Raw genomic sequence first — 14478 nt, forward strand, 5'->3', positions numbered from 1 at the left:
AGTAGTGTAAAACAATATGTTTTAACTGACATTCGAGTTATAGTTACCTTAGGGCATGAGTTATAGTTATTGGAGATAACTATAACTGGTGAATTTCAGTGGATTCAGTAGTGTAAAACAATACGTTTTAACTGACATTTTCACCTAACTAATACGTCCCTTTAACCATTGTCTTATTTCAGTGAATTTCTAAAGCTTTTTTTTAAACTATAACTATAACTATACAACACACATTAACCTTTGGTGTTTCAAGAGAAAATGTGTATATATATATATATATATCTATATATATATATATATATATAGATATATATATATATAGATATATATATATATATCTTACAGGGAAGTTAACATCAGCAGTTATACTTATCTCAATAAACTATAACTTGTGCCCTAAGGTAACTATAACTTGAGGCCCCACCATGCACAGTCTATAATTTTATTGGAAATGTTGCGGTAATATTATCAATGATGTCATAGAAGTTGTCATAATTGATGTAATATGTGAGGTAATTAGTAGTGCATGACGAGGGTGAGAGTTATAGTCACCTTAGGGCACAAATGATAGTTTCCTGAGATAAGTATAACTATAACTGCTGAATTTCTATGTTTTTGTGTTTGTCAAATCTGAACCGAGCTATAACATCCCGGTAACCTTTGTTTTTTTTAGGGAATTTCTAAGGATTTTTTAATTCTATGTCCGAACTATAATGTCCCCGTAACTTTCAGTGAATTCCTAGGGTTTTTAAATTTAAAGTACTATTTAATTGAAGTGCTTTCATCCAACCACTGCCATGCACAGCCTTTGGCCATCCACAGGGGGGCCTGTGGCCCTGCCCTGCAGCCAGCCCTCCCCATGCAGCCAACCCTACGCTGTGCACGGTATTAGGGCAGGACCTGCAGCCAACACCCCACACACAGCCAACAACACACTGTGGGACTGTGAGTGGGTGTGTGAGTGGTTGTATGGGTGTGTGTGTGATTGGGTATGTAAGGAGGTGTGTGGGAGTATGAGTGGGTGTGTGAGAGCATGTGTATGTGATTTGGTAGGTCTGTCAGTGGGCGCGTGAGTAGGTGTATGATTGTCTGTGTGGGTCTGTCAGTGGGTGTGCAATTGTTTTCTGGGTCTATGAGTGGGTGTGTAAGTGTATGTGTGTGTGAGTGGTTATGTGGGTGTGTAAGTGGGTGTATGAGTGTGTGAGTGGCTGTGTGGGTCTGTGACTAGGTGTGCTAGTGGTGTTGTGGGTCTGTGAGTGAGTGTGTGAATGGGTGTGTGTGGGTGAGTATTTGAACGGGTTTATTTTTTTTAATTGGGCTCTGGATATGTGGATCCATTGTGAATTCAAATGGAGGGCTGCGCTGAATGCCGCGATAGATAATCGGATCCACATGCACCCCAAAAAAACATTTTTGGGCAATTTGTTGCCCAGGAGGGGTCCCTCACACACCAGCCCATCAATCCCATGGGGTCATGGTATCTCTACCCTTACGCCTTCTATCACTTCTAACTTTTATTTTCCACCCTCAGGACCGAGTCCCAATACACAAAATGGCACCCGCAACTTTTCTCTCAGGTTGCGGCCAGCCAATTACGGCATTGATGGTGGTGCGTGCATCAGCGAATCCACTGCTGTGGATCAGCGTCTCTAAATATACATACATCTTTTTTCTTTAATAACTCCAAAACTACTGAACAGATTTACACCAGATTACAAAAGCAGATCTTTCTGTACCAAGATCTAGCTTTCTGCCAAATTTGGTGTAATTCCATCCAGCAGTTCGGGCAGTAGTTGTGTCCCAAATCCCTATGGGGAATTACATGCGGCAAACATGTTCTGGGATCCCCCGATTTTTCTCTGGTTCTGCTTGATGAATCACCCCAAAACTATCCAGACAGCAGCTGAGATGAGTGGCAAACTAGATAGGAAAATTTCATGAACATTTCTGAAACAGCACTAGTTCTTAGCAAAACAAAACAGCCTTTCCTATAGAAACTAGGTCCTAACTGTAACTGCCTACTGGTGACTGCCAGTAAGTAATATATATATGATAGAGTGGTAGTAGCCACTCAGTAGTTATAGTTAGGGTGACCAGAGATAGGCCTTTTTTTGATTTTTGAGCCTGATCAGAACTTGGAGATGTTTGCTCTACAGAGTTTTAAAAAAACTCTGCAAGATTCAGCAGAACACTATGAGCGGGTGGATGAATGGTTGTCCGCTCATTCATTCTGCTTTTTAATCCTCTCATGAACTCAATCATCCACCCCTCAATTGCCTTTTTTTATCAGTGTGTGTCTTTGTGTTTATGTATTTTACATTTTTGTCTTCTTTTTTATTTTTTTCAGTTAGTTTTTTGTACTTTTTTGTTTTCCCTTTCTACTTCCTTAGTTCTTACTTTCTGCTTGTTTTTCTTATTCCTAATTTTTTCCCACCCCAGCACCATGTCATAGCAGCAGGCAGCAAGTGTCAGTGCCAGTGCAACTGCTTCAAGCCACACACCTTGCAGTCACTGCTGCCGCCAAGGAGAGGAGGCATTTTTTTCTGAGGCGGAGGCTGGCATACATGTTTGTGGTGTGCAGTGCCACCTCCCATCAATGCTGACTGCAGGCCGGGGAGGAAGTACACCCTGCGGGAACCACAGCTGTTGTGGGGGAGAGTGTGTCGGGGCATGTGCTGGAACACTGGGGTACAGCAGCAGATGCGTCACTGGGCTGACCTGCTGGAGAGAAAACTGGACCTGCGCGACCTGCTGTGCATTGAGGTTGCGGGTCTGGGTGAGAAATTTTGTTTTTTTGCATTCTACAAAGCAAATATTTGTTTTCAAATAGCATGCATCTTACTCCGAGAGGCAAGTTAAGTTTACATTATGAATATTATGTGATCTAACTTGAGCTAGCCAGGTGCTTGGCGCTACCTAATCATATTCGTCGGTGCTCGCTTGGGCTGATTATTTAAGAAGTTATGCAGACTCCTCTGTCCTATCACTAACATACCACTAGTTGTAATATTAGTAAGTTACCATTCGATGTACTTTTCTTTATGTATCTTATACAGTCCAAATCTCCCAGTGATGTGTAGTATGCATCTATGCATTAGAAAAGTAAAATGAGTTGGCCTATCAAAAGGGGTTGACACTTACATATAATTTGTTGCAATGCATTAGTAGTTTCAAGTGTAGTTTATATTTAGGAAATTAGGAATAGGGCTTAGGTTTAGGAATAGGTCAACTCAATAATAGTAACATAGGCAATCTTATTTAGAAAAGTACACTGCTACTGTGTTTGCCTGTCAAAATATTTCTTGGGAGATTAACTATACCACTAATCTATTTTTTTCATCTTGTTTATTTCTTACATCAGCACCCATGGGCAAGAGGGCTTCTAAGGTAGATCAATGTGAAGGGGCTGCCACCACCAGTGTTGTGGTGGGTGGAAATACCACCACTAGGTCCACAGCCGATGGTTCTACTGGCCCCAATAAGGCCTTTTATTATCATTATTTCCCTAACTTTTACCTCTCCCCAATATTAGAATAATTTTGCCTTGTTTATTTTTTATACTGTCTTTTTTTTAACTCCTCTATCAAATGTTTGTTAAATTCTTATTATCCCTGTATTATCTTTTTTTTCAACGTTTCATTTTCCTGCCTCTACTAGTCTCTAGCTTCCTTCTCGTTTGTTAGTGAGCTTTCCCTCTCCCCTTGCATATCTTATGGTACTGTAAGACTCAGAGAATAACATTTTGGTACTCTACTGTGAAGAATGCAGGCCCAAGTAAGCTATTAATCACTATACATGTTTGTTGAGAAGGCTTTTTTTTTTTCTTGCTCATGCTCAAACAGTTAAAACGAAAGAGAGGCCATGGTCATGGTGGACCCTCACCAATGTTGTATTATCAATCATTTATACAGTATACCAGCAGTTTCCAAAAGGTATGAGGTCCCATTGCATTTGCCAACCAAAACCATATGTCCTACATTCACCATTATACCACCCCTTCCAGGCGCTTCAATGACTCAGAGTCATCATTACTCTTTCCCTCCATTAAGTTTTTGGTTGGCTTGACCACATGGATTTTCTAACATTGGAAATCAAAACAACACCCAAAGTGATAGTTTTGATAGAAGATACTGCTAACTGACCTGTAGTGAGGTATTGCGGCTGTATTTTGTTAAAAAAACATAGTAAGGGAAGGTGTATCTGGCATCTAAAATGTGTAATATTTTTTCTAGCCACACAGACCACCAGTGCCAGGGCCAGCGGGAATGCTAGTGTGCCAGACATGACGAACAAGGCAGTTAGAGGGAGAGTCCCGGCATTGACTGAGATGGTTGGTGATAAGTCACATTGCTTGCTAATTGATAAATTAAGTATAATCACTGTATTTGTTAAGCGAGGTAGATATCCCACCCATCACCATTCATTTCCTCCATGACCATGGCATTTTGCCACCTGTGACCTAAATGCAGCATAGTTCAATTTGGCACTGCAGTGTTGGCTGTGCAATATGTGTCTGCTTCAGTTAATGCGGCATTTAGGAAGTTTTCAATACATGACATACCGAAAACAAGGTGTGTTTCCCAATGCCCACTCAGTCCCTTCCTAGTACTTCACTCCTTTATTCTTTCCTAAGTTCTGTCCTAACCTACCAAAAAAATGGAAAAATCTATTCTTGGCATGTGACACATTTTTCTTGCCGAGTGATTTATGAATACATATTTTATGGCTTCCATAACGGATTTACACCTGTTCAATTTCTTCCCTTTCGTCATTCATCAACTACAGTGACTAATTCAAAGCTTAGCATATGATGATCAGTCACATCTCACTGTTCTATAATGAAACCTCTACTTACCCTAATTCCTCTAACTTACCTTGCAATAGAGTAAGGGTCCTTACTGCCAAGCAAAGGTATTTGCTGAAAACAATTTGTGGTGGAGAGCGAGGCCTGGAAGTAAAGTAGGACAAAGGGGCTCATTATGAACCCGCCAGTTCAGACCACCATGCCAGCGGTGGCGGAAAAGACCGCCACTGGTGTGGCGGTCTGAACCCCCATATAATAAACACAGGGAGGGCAGCCTGCGGGGATCCTCTACCACCGCCAGGCTACCGCCAACAGGCAGCCTGACAATGGCGGATTACATTATCCGACAGGGCATCGCTGCTGCCGGATAATGTACCCTGTTTCCCCCAGCCTTTCCCTGGTGGGTTCCCCCGCCAGAAAAAGGCTGGTGGAAGGGGTGCTCCGGGGCCCATCTGGGGGCCCCTGCACTGCCCAGGCACTTGGCATGGGCAGTGCAGGGGCCCCCGTGCAGTGCCCCGTCGCGCAGATTACTGCCCGATTTACGGGCAGTGATATGCGCGACAGGTGCGGCTGCACCAGCCTCACAGCGACGTTGACGACGTTGGCAATGTCCGAGCCCAGCATTTTGCTAGGCAGGCGGGCAGAAACACTGTCTCAAGGAGGCTGGCGGTCTATGGAAAGACTGCCAGCATGAACACGGCGGTGTTTACTGCCGTGTTCATAATGACCCCCTAAGTACCTGATTTAGAGTTTGGCTAATGGGATACTCTGTGACGAACATGCCAAATAAAATCTATATTCAGTTCCTTTCCCTGTAGTGCAGTCCATCGTTTTTTCCACTGTCTAATTACGGCAGACAGGATAGCTGCATTTTTTTGTGACGTGTGGCATAGTATTATCATTATTCAACTGCCTCTTTGGAGTCAGGGTAGAACTGAAAGGCAGTTGAGGAAGAGCATTAGAATTAAAGTAAGATAATAAATTTCCCATTACAGCTGCCCTAGCTATAGACTGCAGAGAGTAGCAAAGTACTTGACGCGCTGGATTGCCTCTATTACTTTAGCACAGCAAGAATACTTGATCTGCATAGTGCATAATGCCTTACTCATTAGTGAGAAGTAATTTATTTGTTTTTTTACACACAAAGGGGGTCATTCTGACCCTGGCGGTCGGTGATAAAGCGGCGGCCAACCCGCCAACAGGCAGGCGGTAAAAATTTTTTAATTCTGACCTTGGCGGGAACCGCCAACACAGACCGCCACTTTAACACTCCGACCGCCACGGCGGGACAGTCAAACAGCGCGGCGGTCACCGCCAACAGGCAGGCGGCAGACAATGTACCGCCCACCCTATCACGACCCACCAATCCGCCACCTTTTCCGGGACGGGAGCCCCGCCGATAAAAACACGGCGGAAACAGACTACGAACGGGAAAACGCTCACCTATACACACTCCACGAGGAAGGAGGACAGCATGGAACCCGAATTACACATCCTACCAGCTATTGTCTACCTGCTCATCTACAACAAGTACGAACGCCGGCGCAGACGACAACGGTGAGGACTGCACCTACGACACAGGGGAGGGGGGAGGAGGAAAGGTTACAAGCACACACATACGCGATACCCCCCCCCCCACCTCCCCCCCCAAATACCTACACACCAATGCAGAGCAACAAGTCAGAGTGACACCCCCCAAACCCCCCGGAATAATGCAAAGACACAATTAAAATGATCCATAAAATTTATGTATAAAATAGGTTCATCTAAGTCGTGGTAAATATGCAATATGAAATGTACAAAATAACGAATGAACATAGTGTAAATTTGAAACATAGGCAATCAGTCCTGCACAGTCAGTTAAATTTACATAGTCAGTGGGCCAATGTGTAAAACACATGGGCAAAGCCCACACAGGAGACCGATACCATTGGAGAGAACACTGCAGGGGCATCAGATGATAAAACTACAGGCACCTCAGGGGGAAGGGAAGGGGGGGCACCTCAGCCACATGAGTCCACGATGCCAGATCCACGAGGGGCATCCATGCCCACTGTACCATCCTGGGGAATGCAAAGCCACAGTCCATCAGATGGATAACAGACTCCACTGGTATAGGAGGAGGCATGGTGCCCAGAGTGCTTCGTGAACACCTGCTCGACACAGAACAGGCACTGTCAATGGGCCAGCGGTGCTTGAGACGGCGGTGCCCAGCGGAGCGGTGCTTGAGACGGCGGTGCCCAGCGGAGCGGTGTTTGAGATGAAGGGCCCAGCGGAGCGGTGCTTGACAGGAAGGGCCCAGCCGAGCGGTGCTTGACAGGAAGGGCCCAGCGGAGCGGTGCTTGAGATGAAGGGCCCAGCGGAGCGGTGCTTGACAGGAAGGGCCCAGCGGAGCGGTGCTTGAGATGAAGGGCCCAGCGGAGCGGTGCTTGAGATGAAGGGCCCAGCGGAGCGGTGCTTGAGATGAAGGGCCCAGCGGAGCGGTGCTTGAGATGAAGGGCCCAGCGGAGCGGTGCTTGACAGGAAGGGCCCAGCGGAGCGGTGCTTGAGATGAAGGGCCCAGCGGAGCGGTGCTTGACAGGAAGGGCCCAGCGGAGCGGTGCTTGAGATGAAGGGCCCAGCGGAGCGGTGCTTGACAGGAAGGGCCCAGCGGAGCGGTGCTTGAGATGAAGGGCCCAGCGGAGCGGTGCTTGAGATGAAGGGCCCAGCGGAGCGGTGCTTGAGATGAAGGGCCCAGTGGAGTGGTGCTTGACAGGAAGGGCCCAGCGGAGCGGTGCTTGAGATGAAGGGCCCAGCGGAGCGGTGCTTGACAGGAAGGGCCCAGCGGAGCGGTGCCTGTCTTGGCGGGGCCCTGTTCAGCGGTGCCTGTCTTGGCGGGGCCCTGTTCAGCGGTGCCTGTCTCGGCGGGGCCCTGTTCAGCGGTGCTTCTCACGGCGGGGCCCTGTTCAGCGGTGCCTGTCTTGGCGGGGCCCTGTTCAGCGGTGCCTGTCTTGGCGGGGCCCTGTTCAGCGGTGCCTGTCTTGGCGGGGCCCTGTTCAGCAGTGCCTGTCTTGGCGGGGCCCTGTTGAGCGGTGCTTCTCACGGCGGGGCCCTGTTCAGCGGTGCTTCTCACGGCGGGGCCCTGTTCAGCGGTGCCTGTCTTGGCGGGGCCCTGTTCAGCGGTGCCTGTCTTGGCGGGGCCCTGTTCAGCGGTGCCTGTCTTGGCGGGGCCCTGTTCAGCGGTGCTTCTCACGGCGGGGCCTGTTCAGCGGTGCTTGTCCTGTCTTTCGAGAGAGCCAGACCTGGCCAAGACTCCCCGCTTAGTCGCCCTCCGACCTTGCGGTTGCAGGGCCCTCCTGTGATGGAGTCCTGGGCCCGTGGGTGTCGTCCGTCACAGCCGGAATGGGGCTGGTGGGGCCCTCCTGGTCAGCTCGCCTGCTGCATGACTTCTCCGCCCTGCTGCCCTTGCCCCCCTTCGCTGAAGCTGTCTGGCCCTTGCCTCCCTTTGATGATGTGGCAGGTGACGGGGCAAGGCTACTGTCCTTGGTGGCAGCCGTCAAAGGCTTTTCGCGCCGGCCCTTATTTTTCTTTGTCCTCTTCCCAGGGGGTGGGCTGGCTGTCCCCTTGCTGCTGGCCGATGTCCCTGCCCTAGGAGCTGGTGGACTCCAATAGCCCTGCACAATGGTCATACTAGATGCTGGGCTGGTGGTGGCTGAGGTGCTCTTTGGACTCTTACAAGATGGAGGGGGTGGGTCAGGTGATGCAAAGAGGTTAATTTTGGAGAGGAAAAGTTTTTTAGGAGCAATGGGAAGGGTAGGTGCAGTGGGTATGGGAGTGGAGGAAGAGGATGTGGTTGTAGGAGAGTCAAGTGTGCTGTCTTTGGGTGCAGGTGCCTGTGACGGAGGCTGTCGTGAGGTGGATGGCTGTTTGGTGGGTGGCTGCCTGCGTTTGTGTGTTTTGGAAGAGGGGGTGACAGACACACTGGGAGAGGACACAGGGGATGTGTAAATGGCAGTGGGGGTGGTGACTGCACGTGTGCGGACTGTACTGGAGGGTGTGCTGGTGATGGAACTACTGGCTGATGGTGGTGTGCATGCAGGTGTGAGTGGAGACGTGACAGGGAGGGAGGAGGGAGACGAGGAGGAGGGGGACACAGAGGTGGTAGTGTCTGTTGCCATGTCTGCATCTGGATGTTGCTTGGGTGAATGCTTGTGGGATCTGTGGTGCTTATGTCTGGATGAGCTGCCCTTGGGTGTTGAGGTGTGTGCAGGCTGGTCTGATGGTGTGGATGGGATAGGCTGAGGAACAGGAGACTGGGACTGGGTGGAGGCAGTTAGAAGAGGGAGGCTGGAGACAGGGAAAATGGCTGCCTTCAGTGCTGAGGCCAGAGCGTTGAACGATCGCTCATGGGCAGCCTGACCCGAATGAATGCCCTCCAGGTATGCATTGCTCCGATGCACCTCCCTTTCTACACCCTGGATGGCATTCAAAAGGGTAGACTGCCCAACAATGAGTGTCCTCAGGAGGTCAATGACCTCCTCACTGAGGGCAGCAGGGGTAACTGGGGCAGGGCCTGAGGTGCCTGGGGCGAAGGAGATGCCCACCTTCCTGGGCGAGCGGGCACGGAGCGAAGGCTGAGGGGCTGCTGGGAGGGCGGGGCTGGTGCGCTGGGTGGCGGCTGTACCTGTTGTGGCGGTGGGCACGGATGTTGCCGCCACCGCAAGGGAGCTCCCTTCCGAGGACGTGTTGGTGTCGCTGACGTCTCCACGGGTCCCCGTTGTGGAGCTCCCCTCGTCCTCCGTCTCACTGGTGAACTCGGAGTCGGTTGCATGGCCCTCCGGGGCCATGTGAGATGCAGCTCCCTCGTGCGCCGATGCCACTTCTCCTCCGCCTGATGATGCTAATGCACACATGAACAGGAAGACAAAGAAAATGGGGGGGTGGAGAAATAAAGACAGTTTGAGTGCATGCATTGGCAACACCGTTGTCGGAGAGGACAGACACAGAAGCCCCCAGCACTACGCCGCGCAATCGGGGTACACTACTCAGTTGTTGTGACTAGGCCTATAAGTCTATGGACGACAAATGCACACATGGGTGATGCAGGACCATGGCTAGCTGTACTTGGCACCCTACAGAGGGGGAGGGCGGGGGCACAGGGCCATGCCTAAAGGAGGGGACTAGCCTACAGAAAGCGCCCTGGCCTAGAGTTACCCACAGCCCTCCTCCCCAACCCAGACACCTCCACTGCGCGCAAAGATAGCAGAATGTGCAGATACTCACCCCCTTGTGTCTGCTGTGATGTCCTCACGCGCCCATCCAAATCGGGGTAGGCCACCGCCAGGATCCGGGACATCAGGGGGGTCAATTGGCGGCTGGCACCCCTCCTACGTTGGGAGGCCATCCCCAGCAGAGACTCGGCGGTCTTTCTGGTCCCGCGGCGGATGTCCTCCCACCTCTTTCGGCAGTGGGTGCCCCGTCTGTTGTGGACCCCCAGGGCCCGGACGTCCTTGGCGATGGCACGCCAAATGTCGATCTTCTGATGGGCACTGACCTATGTGACATGTATAGGGTTGGAAAGGAAATATCATCACTTTTCTGCATGGTCGATGTGAGTGACACCCCCTCCCCAACTTTGCCATGTGGCACATGCTCTCATCTTCCGTGCGTTGCACTCCTCATTCGCTCCCCTCCCCACCATCTTACATACACCCCACTCAACACAGGCATAGCCCATTCAACGTGCACCCTGTGTACTAACCTGTTGGTCTGGAGGACCGTAGAGTAGCGCATACTGGGGGAGGACCCCATCAACAAGTTTCTCCAATTCTTCGGAAGTGAAGGCAGGGGCCCTTTCCCCAGTCGCAGCAGCCATTGTATCTCCCAGACCGAGGTCACAGCAGCACTTGCAGTATAGGTCCTCTCCTGTGGATGATCAGGTCTCGAGTGATTAATCAGATAGAAAATGGCGTTCATGCCTGCGGCGGTGCGTACCGCGGCGGTGCGTACCGCGACCGCCGGCGCACATCGTCATTGGCTCCTGAGACCCATAGGCTTCAATGTTAACCAATGCGGCTTAGCACCACGGTCTTCGACCGCCTACCGCCACGGTGTGCCACGCCAGCGCATTGACCTCACATCCCACTGTCACACTTCACAGGTCAGGCAGCCGCCATTTCAAGGGCCCACATGGCATAATTTCAACTGCGTCACACAGGCCTAGGCCGTGCATTGCCACTCATACAAGCCTTTCTATGCATTGCAAATCTTTTACTGTGCAAGCTGTGTGAACGAACCTGTGGTTTGCTTGACTGTGTGCTCCATGTTGTCCTTCCTAGGCACCGTCCGCTGGGACTTGCGAGGAGAAGGATGAATCCTCCCGTGTACCGACCGCTGGTGGACCTGTCGACAATGGAAGAACGACATATTATACTTAGATACAGGCTTGACCGAGCCACTATACATGAACTGTGTGCCCAGCTGGAGCCAGACCTGATGTCCCCCATCCTCCAACCCACAGGGATTCCCCCTCTGGTGCAGGTTCTGTCAGTACTCCATTTTTTGGCAAGTGGGTCTTTTCAAACAACAGTGGCCATGTCATCAGGGATGTCTCAGCCAATGTTTTCTAAGGTTTTGTCCAGAGTGTTGTCTGCCCTGATGAAATACATGCGGAGCTACATAGTTTTCCCTGAGGTGGATGATTTGGCTACAGTGAAGGGGGATTTCTATGCCCTTGGACATATCCCCAACATCATTGGTGCCATTGATGGGACACATGTGCCTTTGGTTCCCCCCAAAGGAAGTGAGCAGGTGTACAGAAACAGAAAAAGTTATCATTCGATGAATGTCCAGGTGGTCTGTTTGGCTGACCAGTACAGCTCCCATGTAAATGCCAAGTTCCCTGGGTCAGTGCATGACGCGTATGTTATGCGAAATAGCAGCATCCCTTATGTGATGGAACAGCTACAGAGACATCGTGTGTGGTTATTAGGTGACTCTGGTTACCCCAACCTGTCGTGGCTACTGACCCCAGCGAGGAATCCCCGGACCAGGGCAGAGGAACGGTACAATGAGGCCCATGGGCGCACTAGGAGGATCATAGAAAGGACCTTCGGGGTCCTGAAGGCCAGGTTTAGGTGCCTGCATATGACGGGGGATCCCTAATGTACTTACCAAAGAAGGTGTGCCATATCATCGTGGCCTGCTGTATGCTTCACAATCTTGCTTTGCGACGGCAAGTGCCTTTTCTGCAGGAGGATGGTCCAGATGGTGGTGTGGTAGCAGCTGTGGAGCCTGTGGAGAGTGAAGAGGAGGAAGACGACGGGGATGACATGGACAACAGGGAGACAGTCATTCAACAATACTTTCAGTAGCACACAGGTAAGAATCAGCCACCCCATTTTACTTTTACTTAAGGCCTCATGCGTCTTTACTGTCTGTGTTTCCCCCCAGTTCCTGTTAACTGATTTGTGACTTTCCCTTCCCTTTTCAGAGCTGTATGACCCACTGCCTGACTTCAGCTTTGTTTGCCCATGGACTAAAGCTTATTGAAATTGGTATGTTGTCATCACAAAGTAACTGGACATTATAGCACCGTTATGTGTAATACATTTGTTAAGAATACAAGCAGACTCCTGTTTTTTTAAGTGGAATAAGTGATTTATTTTAAGTGCTACATATAGGTACATGTTTGGGAAACGGTGATGGGTGGGGATGGAGTAATGTCCATGGCAGAGTCCAGTTCTCAGTCGCACAGGTGCATTGTCCATATGCCTGGGGAAGGATGGAGCAGGGGCAGTTCAAGGTTGGACAGGGTGACAATGTGGGACAGTGGGATGACATCAGGGGGTATCTTAGGCTGGCGGGGGTCTTGCAATCCTACTCTGTCTTCTTGTGAGATCTCAGGTTCCGCTTGCGGGGTGGTTCTTCTTCTGCAGGAGGTGGGGTTCTGGTGGCCTGTCGTTGTGTGGGGGCCTCCTGTCCACTAGCGCCGGCGGAGGTGGTAGGCTGTTCCTGGCCTGGGCTAGTGACAGGGGCCCTTTGGGGTGGCACATGGTCCCACAATGTGGTGACGATCTGGGTAAGGGCCACGACGATGGTCCCCATTGCGGAACCGATGTTCCTCAGTTCCTCCCTGAACCCCAGGTACCGTTCCTCCTGCAGTTCCTGGATCTCCTGGAACCGGGCCAGTACCGTCGCCATCGTCTCCTGGGAGCGGTGGTATGCTCCCATGATGGAGGAGAGGGCCTCTTGGAGAGTCGGTTCCCCGGGCCTGTCCCCCCCCGTCGCACAGCAGCCCTCCCAGTTCCCCTGTGTTCCTGGGCCTCTGTCCCCTGGACGGTGTGCCCACTACCACTGCCCCCAGGTCCCTGTTGTTGTTGGGGTGGTGGGTCAACCTGGGTGCCCTGTAGTGGTGGACACACCGCTGATTGACGTGTCCTGGAGACAGAGGCATGGGCCCGCTGGGTGGGAGCTGTGCTGGTGTTCCCAGAGGGGGTTGGGTCTGGTGTAGCCTGTGGCTGTCTGTGGGGAGCCGACTGTCCAGAGGTCCCCGATGGGCCGGGCTGGTCGTCTGGCTCCAGGGAGACAGAGCTGCTGTCATCACTGGGGGCCTCTTCTGGGGGTGGGATGGACATCTCGGGACCCTCCGTGGCGGTGTGGTGGCGTTCGGGTCCTGCAGGGGTATAAAGGTATGGTTATTGCTTCTGTGTGTGGCATTTCGTGTGATGGGTGGGTGTCCGTGTACCCATGTGCAGGCATTCCCTTGTGGGGGCTTTTGTGAGGGTGGCTTGTGGGGGTGATGTGTGTGTGCAGTGGGCATGCTTTGGTGATGGGTGTCCATGCTTTGTGGTCGCATGCAGGGCTTGGTGTTGGGATGGGTGGGTTGTGATGGTGAGCCATTTGCAAGGAGTTTGGGTGATGGGGGAGGGGTTGAGGGTGGGGGTATGATTTGGCATGCAGGTGGGGTGGGGGTGGGAAGCAGTAGTGAAGATTTGACTTACCAGAGTCCATTCCTCCAGATACTCCTGCGAGGCCCTGAGGATGTAGGATGTGCAAGACTTCCTCCTCCCATGCGGTAAATTCTGGGGGAGTAGGTGGGGGTCCGCCGCCAGTCTTCTACACCGCAATGTTGTGCCTTGATACCATGGAACGCACCTTCCCCCGTAGGTCGTTCCATCTCTTCCTGATGTCCTCCCGATTGCGTGGATGCTGTCCCACCGCGTTAACCCTGTCCACTATCCTTTGCCATAGCTCCATCTTCCTGGCTATTGTGGTGTGCTGCACCTGTGCCCCAAAGAGCTGGGGCTATACACGGACTATTTCCTCCACCATGACCCTGATTTCGGCGTCACTGAACCTGGGGTGTCTTTGGGGTGCCATGGGGTGGTGTGGTTGAGGTGTGGGGTGGCGTTTGTGGTGATGAGTGTGGTGCGTGTAGTGGTGTGTGGTGTTTGGTGCGTGGATTCTGTGTGGGTGATGGTGTTGTGGGATTGTCTAATCTGTGCTCTCTCTAGCCTTCGGTAATGATTTCGGGTCGTAGGGGGTTGTGGGTGATGTGGGTGTGTGTTTTATATTGTGTTGGGTGTGTGGGAGTGGTGTTAGTATGTGTATCAGGTGTGTGTATTTCAAACTAACCAATGTGGCTGAGTTTTCAATATGTGTGTGTGTATTTTGACCGCGGCGGTGTGTACCGC

This window comes from Pleurodeles waltl, chromosome 9 (assembly GCF_031143425.1).
Source record: "Pleurodeles waltl isolate 20211129_DDA chromosome 9, aPleWal1.hap1.20221129, whole genome shotgun sequence".
In the NCBI taxonomy this organism is placed as follows: domain Eukaryota; kingdom Metazoa; phylum Chordata; class Amphibia; order Caudata; family Salamandridae; genus Pleurodeles; species Pleurodeles waltl.